Genomic DNA, 9132 nt, shown 5'->3' with positions numbered 1-9132 from the left:
AGAGAATAAAGGCTTTATTTTTCACTATATTTTCGAGTGCCTTAGAGTTAAAAGTTTTTTTGATGAATTAAGAAATACCGCACACAAAGAGCACCGATTTATGGACTGTATACCCCAGTAGCATTTATTTATTTTTTTATTTGCAAATTTTTGATTTATTCTTCAAAATAACTTTTGTGCTCCACAGAAGACAAAGTCAAACAGACAGACAGAAAAACACGAGGGTGAGTAAAGCATTTAATTTTTGGGTGAACTATATATTTTGAAGTACCTTATTTGATAATTATTGCAACATGGATTTTTTCCTACAAAAATATTTTGTTAGTTTCTTTTTCGCTGATATGTAAGAAATTGAGTTGTGAAACTAGATCTGTTCCCCTTTTCCTTAACCGCTCTCTTAAAAGTTACTAGATTTTATAAAATTAGAAATTAGAGATATTCTTTTAAAATTAGTAATAATTTTTCACATATTACACTTTTAATCAAAGACAAGTACAAACTCAGAACACGGTAACATCTGTAGTTGTAAGACCTAATTAATAGACTTTGTGAAACTGTTGCAAGATCCTGTCCTGATATTTTTCCACTAAGTAATACATTTCTTTGCCTTTGTTTTTGATAGAAGTCATTTATCATGAACAGGACCCCTGCACTCTGTCCACGGACAATGATGGTAACCAATGGTCCTCTTTATCATCATACTTTATCCAGGTAAGGTCATAACACATATTACAATTAAATTACAATTAAGTACATAAAGATTATGAGTAACTGTCAAAAGCGGAGTTATGTTTTCCTTACAGTTTATTTTTTTGATTCCAATTATAGTAAATAAGGGACATTGGATGATGAGCCAGATACTGATGCACCATATGACTATCATGACTACTATGATGGATATGTTGATTCGTCTGGATTTTCCTGTGTTTATGAAGATCATGGCGCTAGCATTCTTCCTGTGTTATACTCCGTTTTTTGTTGTGGGCTTTCTGCGTAACATAATGGTGATATGGGTAGTTTTGATGGGTGTGAAGCTGAGAAGTATGACTGACATCTGTCTTCTGAACCTGGCTATTGCTGACCTGCTCTTGGTCTGCTCACTCCCCTTCCTGGCACACTATGCCAGAGACCAGTGGATCTTTGGAGATGTTATGTGCACTATGGTCCTCAGTGTCTACCACATTGGATTCTATAGTGGGATATTCTTTATTGTACTGATGAGTGTTGATCGGTACTTAGCAGTAGTTCATGCTGTGTTTGCCCTGAGAATCAGAACAAGGACATATGGGATCTTAGCAAGTGTGGTCACATGGATTGTTGCTGTTTCTGCATCCTTTCCTGAGCTGACACACCTAAAAACCACAGAAAACAAAGAACAAAAATATTGCATATCTTACCCAACAAATTATCAAATTTCTTACCTTTCTTCAAGGACTTTTAGTATGTTGAAAATGAATGTTATGGGTTTAATTCTCCCTCTTATTGTGATTGGATTTTGTTACTCAATGATTTTAAAGAGACTCCTGACAGCTCGCTCTGCCAAGAGGCAGTCCATGTACCTTGTCATCATAGTGATGGTAGTCTTCTTCTACTGTTGGGCTCCATACAATGTCACAGCATTTGTGAAAGCCTTAGAACTGAATGAGCTCATAACTCAATCTTGTGACAGCAGTAAGTCTGCAAATCACAGATGCTTTGGCTCATTCACACAGTTGCCTGAACCCCATTTTCTATGTGTTTGTGAGAGAGAAATTTAGAAGTCATCTTTTCAAACTCAGGACACCTTGCACTAGACTGCAATTCGTAAAGAACTACATTACACCGCCCACTGTATCAGTTTACTCACACAGAACCAATGATGAGAGAACTAGTACAACAATTTAAATTGGGAAAAGATAGTCAAAAATAATTTTTAAAAGCAAGGCTGTCCTTAGAGCAGTACAACTGGTGCAGCCGCACCGGGTCCCGTGGCAAACGGACTGAGGGGGAACCCCCACCCCCCAAGAACGGGAACACGAATGTTACGAATGTCCTTATACCTTGCACTGGGCCCTGCGCCAACTTGAGACAGCCCTGTTTAAATATACAGTGGGTACGGAAAGTATTCAGACCCCCTTAAATTTTTCACTCTTTGTTATATTGCAGCCATTTGCTAAAATCATTTAAGTTAATTTTTTTTCCTCAATGTACACACAGCACCCCATATTGACAGAAAAACACAGAATTGTTGACATTGTTGACATTTGAAAAAATGAAATATCACATGGTCCTAAGTATTCAGACCCTTTGCTGTGACACTCATATATTTAACTCAGGTGCTGTCCATTTCTTTGGATCATCCTTGAGATGGTTCTACACCTTCATTTGAGTCCAGCTGTGTTTGATTATACTGACTGGACTTAATTAGGAAAGCCACACACCTGTCTATATAAGACCTTACAGCTCACAGTGCATGTCAGAGCAAATGAGAATCATGAGGTCAAAGGAACTGCCTGAAGAACTCCGAGACAGAACTGTGGCAAGGCACAGATCTGGCCATGGTTACAAAAAAAATTCTGCTGCACTTAAGGTTCCTAAGAGCACAGTGGCCTCCATAATCCTTAAATGGATGACGTTTGGGACGACCAGAACCCTTCTTAGAGCTGGCCGTCCGGCCAAACTGAGCTATCGGGGGAGAAGAGCCTTGATGAGAGAGGTAAAGAAGAACCCAACGATCATTGTGGCTGACCTCCAGAGATGCAGTCGGGAGATGGGAGAAAGTTGTAGAAAGTCAACCATCACTGCAGCCCTCTACCAGTCGGGGCTTTATGGCAGAGTGGCCCGATGGAAGCCTCTCCTCAGTGCAAGACACATGAAAGCCCGCATGGAGTTTGCTAAAAAAAACTCCTGAATATTCTCTGGTTTGATGAGACCAAGATAGAACTTTTTGGCCTTAATTCTAAGCGGTATGTGTGGAGAAAACCAGGCACTGCTCATCACCTGTCCAATACAGTCCCAACAGTGAAGCATGGTGGTGGCAGCATCGTGCTGTGGGGGTGTTTTTCAGCTGCAGGGACAGGACGACTGGTTGCAATCGAAGGAACGATGAATGCGGCCAAGTACAGGGATATCCTGGACAAAAACCTTCTCCAGAGTGCTCAGGACCTCAGACTGGGCCGAAGGTTTACCTTCCAACAAGACAATGACCCTAAGCACACAGCTAAAATAACGAAGGAGTGGCTTCACAACAACTCCGTGACTGTTCTTGAATGACCCAGCCAGAGCCCTGACTTAAACCCAATTGAGCATCTCTGGAGAGACCTAAAAATGGCTGTCCACCAACGTTTACCATCCAACCTGACAGAACTGGAGAGGATCTGCAAGGAAGAATGGCAGAGGATCCCCAAATCCAGGTGTGAAAAACTTGTTGCATCTTTCCCAAAAAGACTCATGGCTGTATTAGATCAAAAGTGTGCTTCCACTAAATACTGAGCAAAGGGTCTGAATACTTAGGACCATGTGATATTTCAGTTTTTCTTTTTTAATCTGCAAAAATGTCAACAATTATGTGTTATTCTGTCAATATGGGGTGCTGTGTGTACATTAATGAGGAAACAAAATGAACTTAAACGATTTTAGCAAATGGCTGCAATATAACAAAGAGTGAAAAATTTAAGGGGGTCTGAATACTTTCCGTACCCACTGTATATACAAATTTTTATATTAATGTTTTTAATCTACCAGTATTGATGTAGAGATTTTAAAAGTTGGGGAACTCTGCATCCAGGTTGTTGTATTTGGGGGAGATGTTAATTCATGTAGTTTATCACTTGCAACCCCATGGTCCTTTCACCTTTCACACCAAACGTCTGGGCCGCAACTGCTACTAGTGTTGACGCCCCTGTTTGATTTTATTTATAGTATTCTTTTATTTGTTTCAAAATTATTAATATGTTTTGCTCAAACGTTTGAGGTTAGAAAGGTTATAAAGATTTTAAATGTAAATTTTTTTTTTAAATTTGCATTTATTTGATAAAAAATACAGAAATATATTGCAATTTAAAATAATGGTCTACTATTTTAATTTACTTTAAAATATAATTTATTCCTGTGATGCAAAGCTGAATTTTCAGCATCATTACTCCTGTCTTCAGTGTCACAAGATCCTTCAGAAATCATTCTAATATGCTGATTTATTATAAATGTTGGAAACTTTTTTCAGGGTTCTTTGATGAATAAAAATTAATAGCTGTAACATAACAGTAAAAGAACAGCATTTATTTAAATAATAATTTTGTAATAATTATATACAACAGTTCAAATGTTTGGGGTCAGTATTTATTTATTTTTTTTCAGCAAGGATTTATAAATTAATAAAAATAAAATGATGGTCAAGACTTATATTGTTAGAAAATACTTCTATTTTGAATAAATTATCGTCTTTTTAACTTTTTATTTATCAAAGAATCCTGAAAAAATAAATAAATAAAAAATATTAACCAGCAAAAACTGTTTTCAACATTAATACATCAGCATATTGTTAATAATTAAGAATGATTTCTGAAGGATCATGTGACACTGAAGACTGGTGTAATGGATGATGAAAATTCAGCTTTGCATCACATGAATAAATTATATTTTACAGTATTAAAATAGAAAATCATTATTGTAAATTGTCGTAATGTTTCATAATATTACTGTTTTTTTCTGTATTTTCGATCAAATAAATGCATCTTTGATATGCAGAAGAAACATCATAAAAAAAAAACTAAACATAAAAAATCTAATTGATCCCAAACTTTTGAATGGCAGTGTATTTAATTATAACAATATATGTAAAATTCACTTTAAATACGTTGTTTTTTTTTTTTTTAATTCATAGAGATAATTCATGGAAAATGTTCCATGCTTAAGTGGACGATTTCTGCCACAGGTTGTAAGAGACTTTAAAAATGAAAATCATACGCTATTCCCATTATAACCAGGAGATGGCAGCATATGATCACTTATTGGCTCATTTGCCATTTCACTCCCTAATATAGTCCTTATAATGTGTTCTGCTATTGGATTTTTATTATGACATTATAAAATCACTATTATAAAATTTAAAAAACCACAATTTTGGCACTTTTTTGTACTGATGTATGAATTAGCAACTCATCAGATCTACATGAATCACACAAAAATGACCCATTTTCAATATAAAATGGCAAATTTTTGGCAAAGGGTGTAGTTTACTTCCCTGTTAACATGCACAAACATAAATTGTTTTCTTTTTCTTTGAGTGACAGAGATAATCGGAAATGAACTGATATGGTTTGCCCTCTCAAGCAACTATGTTGTTGCTTGACTTCATGACATAACAGTGAAATATTTGATCAGATTCTCCTGTCTACCCTCTCATCACTGGGATTCCACTTCACTGGTTTGAATCCTATCTCACCTGTAGATCCTTCAGGGTGGCCTGGGGAGGGAAGGTATCCAAACCACATCAACTGGTCACTGGAGTTCCTCAGGGATCGGTTCTTGGACCCCTCCTCTTCTCCACATACACTACATCGCTGGGTCCCATCATACATGCACATGGCTTCTCCTATCACTGCTACGCCGATGACACGCAGCTCTATCTCTCTTTTCAACCAGATGACCCAACGGTAGCTGCACGGATCTCAGGCTGCCTGGCGGACATCTCGGCATGGATGAAAGAACATCACCTACAGCTCAACCTGGCAAAGACGGAACTTCTTGTCTTCCCTGCCACTCCGACTCTACAGCATGACTTCACGATTCAGTTAGGCTCATCAATGATTACCCCATCAACTTCGGTCAGAAATCTTGGTGTAATCTTTGATGACCAGCTGACCTTCAAAGAGCACATTGCAAAGACTGCTCGATCCTGCAGGTTTGCACTACACAACATCAGAAAGATCAGGCCCTTTCTGACAAAGCATGCTGCACAACTTCTTGTCCAGGCCCTTGTCGTTTCTAGACTGGACTACTGCAATGCTCTTCTGGCTGGTCTGCCATCAAACACAATCAAACCTCTACAAATGATTCAGAATGCAGCGGCATGACTGATCTTCAAAGAGCCCAAAAGAGTGCATGTTACACCTCTCTTCATCTTCTTGCACTGGCTACCAGTGGCAACTACCACAGGCTCAGCACCCTCCTACTTCCACTCACTATTACGAACCTACATCCCCTCCAGAAGTCTGAGATCTGCTAGTAAGCGACGCCTTGTGGTACCATCACAGAGAGGCTCAAAATCACTCTCCAGAACATTCTCGTTCACCATTCCTGGCTGGTGGAATAATCTTCCCACCCCTATCTGGAATGCCGGATCCCTGTCAATCTTCAAGCAACAACTGAAAACTCATCTCTTTCGGCAGTACTTGACTTCATCCTAAACTCCAAAAAAAAAAAAAACTCACTCTTTCCCTCTATCTTTCTCTCCCCTTACTAGCTTGTACTTATTTGAACAATGACTGAGACTTGGTGTTACGAGCACTTCCTCTGTCTGATTGCCTCTTCAAGATGAATCGCTTTTTGTATTCCCTAATTGTAAGTCGCTTTGGATAAAAGCGTCTGCCAAATGACTAAATGTATTGATCTCATTTAAAATGCTGAATACAGGTAAATAAAAATGTTTCCTCATTATTTTTGACAAATAAGCTTTTGATTATTTATAACATTTAATTAAAGAAGATTTTCACTGAATGATTTCAGCAAAATGGCGGCCCCCCTCGTGCGGCGCCCCTATGCACTGCATAAACTGCATATGCCATTTTTGTGCCCCTGCAAACGTGATGTGAAAAAGTGTAATAAATTGCATGTGAAAAATCGTTTTAACATAAGGGATCGTATTAACTATGATCGTATTTTATCTTGTCACTAGGAGTCCTCTGAGAGTTCCTAGCTAGGAGAAACCTGTTCACAAAACAAAACGGCTCAGGTTACTTAATGCAACCTCGGTTCCCTGAAGTTATCGGATTGATGTCATTTTCTCAGATGATACTTGTCATGAATCTGGTCTATGAACTTCCATTATCTCACCACCAGAGGTCACTCGCTCACCACTGTTACATGTTACACTGTCACAACTGTTGCACACCACCTCAGACTACAATTCCCATCATCCATTGCACTGACGACACACAGCTGATTGCACCGATCACACAGCTGATTGCACTGATCACACACCCTACATAAACCATGGACTTCCTCTTCCTCTCGGCCGAGTATTGTATTGCGTTCATCACTTTCATAGCGATAGCTACTCTATGGAGCCCAAGTCATAGTCTTGCCTTGCTTTACCTTGTGTGTTCTCTTGTGTTTTGACTCCTGCCCATGTTTTCTGGATTTACCCTTTGCCTTGCCATTCGGACTCTGTTTGCACCTCGATTGGATTATTGCTCTCGTACCTAGATTACCCCTTCTGTCAAGCCCTTTGGATGTTGTATGCCGATCACGCCTGTTTACTTACTTCTGTCTTGCCCTCTCTATACCTGTTTGCTGTTTGTTCGACTCTGCCTGTTATTGACCATGCCTGTAAATAAAAGCTTGCACTTGGATCCGCATGTCTCGCATCTTGTTCGCCCCGTTGCAATACTGGTCATCAAGATATAGGGGCTTGATTAAAATCTCATCCAATAATCACATAGGCACAAGGTAACCATTGCTATTTATCAATAACAAGCAATAGCATAAGAGTAGCATTCTATCAGGTCTATTAAAACTAAAGCCACAGCCATATCACCCTGTAGCCCAAGACTGGTTGCCCACTGAAGCTAAGCAGGGTTGAGCCTGGTCAGTACCTGGATGGGAGACCTCCGGTGAAAACTAGGTTGCTGTTGGAAGAGGTGCTAGTGAGGCCAGCAGGGGGTGCTCACCCTGCGGTCTGTGTGGGTCCTAATGCCCCAGTATAGTGACGGGGACACTATACTGTCAAAAAGCACCGTCTTTCGGATGAGACGTTAAACCGAGGTCCTGACTCTCTGTGGTCATTAAAAATCCCAGGATGTCTTTCGAAAAGTGTAGAGGTGTGACCTCGGCATCCTGGCCAAATTTCCCATTGGTCTCTGACCATCATGGCCTCCTAATCATCCCCTTACACTGATTGGCTTCATCACTCTGTCTCCTCTTCACCAGTAAGCTGGTGTGTGGTGGGCGTTCTGGCGCACTATGGCTGCCGTCGCATCATCCAGGTGGATGCTGCACACTGGTGGTGGACGAGGAGACACCACCCCTCACAATGTAGAGCGCTTTGAGTGCTTAGAAAAAGCAGAAAAGCGCTATATAAATGTAATGAATTATTATTATTATTATTATTAAATACATTAACTAAAATAAGACCCATCTATTTGTATCACAATCAATATCCATCTTCCTTCTGATCTGATCTGAAAGACAAGAAATCAATAACTGATCCAGTAAGATGTTTACCAAATAAAACACCTCATGCACGGTGATAAAAGTAAAATAAATGAGTCCCATGACAAATTAAAATATTATTTCCCCATTTTGCCAAATTCTTTTGTCCTCCTTACATGAATGAGTTTCTTGCATGGCATTATAAAATCACTATTAAATTTTAAAAACCACTAAAACCATTAACAATTTTGGCACTTTTTTTGTACTGATGTATGAATTAGCAACTCATCAGATCTACATGAATCACACAAAAATGACCTATTTTCAATATAAAATGGCACATTTTTGGCAAAGGGTGTAGTTTACTATCCTGTTAACATGCACAAACATAAATTGTTTTCTTTGAGTGACAGATAATCGGAAATGAACTGATATGGTTTGCCCTCTCAAGCAACTATGTTGTTGTTGTAAGTTGTCACTTCATGAAATAACGGTGAAAAATTTGATAGGTTAAGCTTACCAATCTCTGTTTGTTCATTTTATTTTTATGCATTGTTCTTGCATGAGTTTCTTGCATGACATCCAAATGAGGCATTTCGAGTGTGGCGTCTTGTGACATGTTGTCTTATGAAGAATTTATGTTCGCAAAATAATTTCCTTATTCCATTTAAAGAGTTTCAGAAAGTTGTTAAAGCTATTTCAAATGGCTTAATATACTTAATGAAAAGTCACCTAATGTTACATGTATATAGTGAACAATCAATTATCGAGACATCGATATCA

At 38.7% G+C, this 9132-nt stretch overlaps 1 pseudogene across 1 annotated transcript; it reads left to right on the top strand.

Annotated features, from left to right (window-relative positions):
* Window positions 1-934: 934 nt before the first annotated feature.
* LOC306887784 (C-C chemokine receptor type 5-like) lies at window positions 935-1884 on the top strand (annotated as a pseudogene). The gene has a single exon. The product of its transcript is annotated as a C-C chemokine receptor type 5-like (transcript).
* The last annotated feature ends 7248 nt before the right edge of the window (window positions 1885-9132 follow it).

Source organism: Barbus barbus (assembly GCF_936440315.1).
Source record: "Barbus barbus genome assembly, chromosome: 21".
Classification (NCBI taxonomy): Eukaryota; Metazoa; Chordata; class Actinopteri; order Cypriniformes; family Cyprinidae; genus Barbus; species Barbus barbus.
The sequence above is the reverse complement of the archived record's forward strand: the minus strand, read 5'-3'. Positions and strand labels throughout refer to the sequence as shown.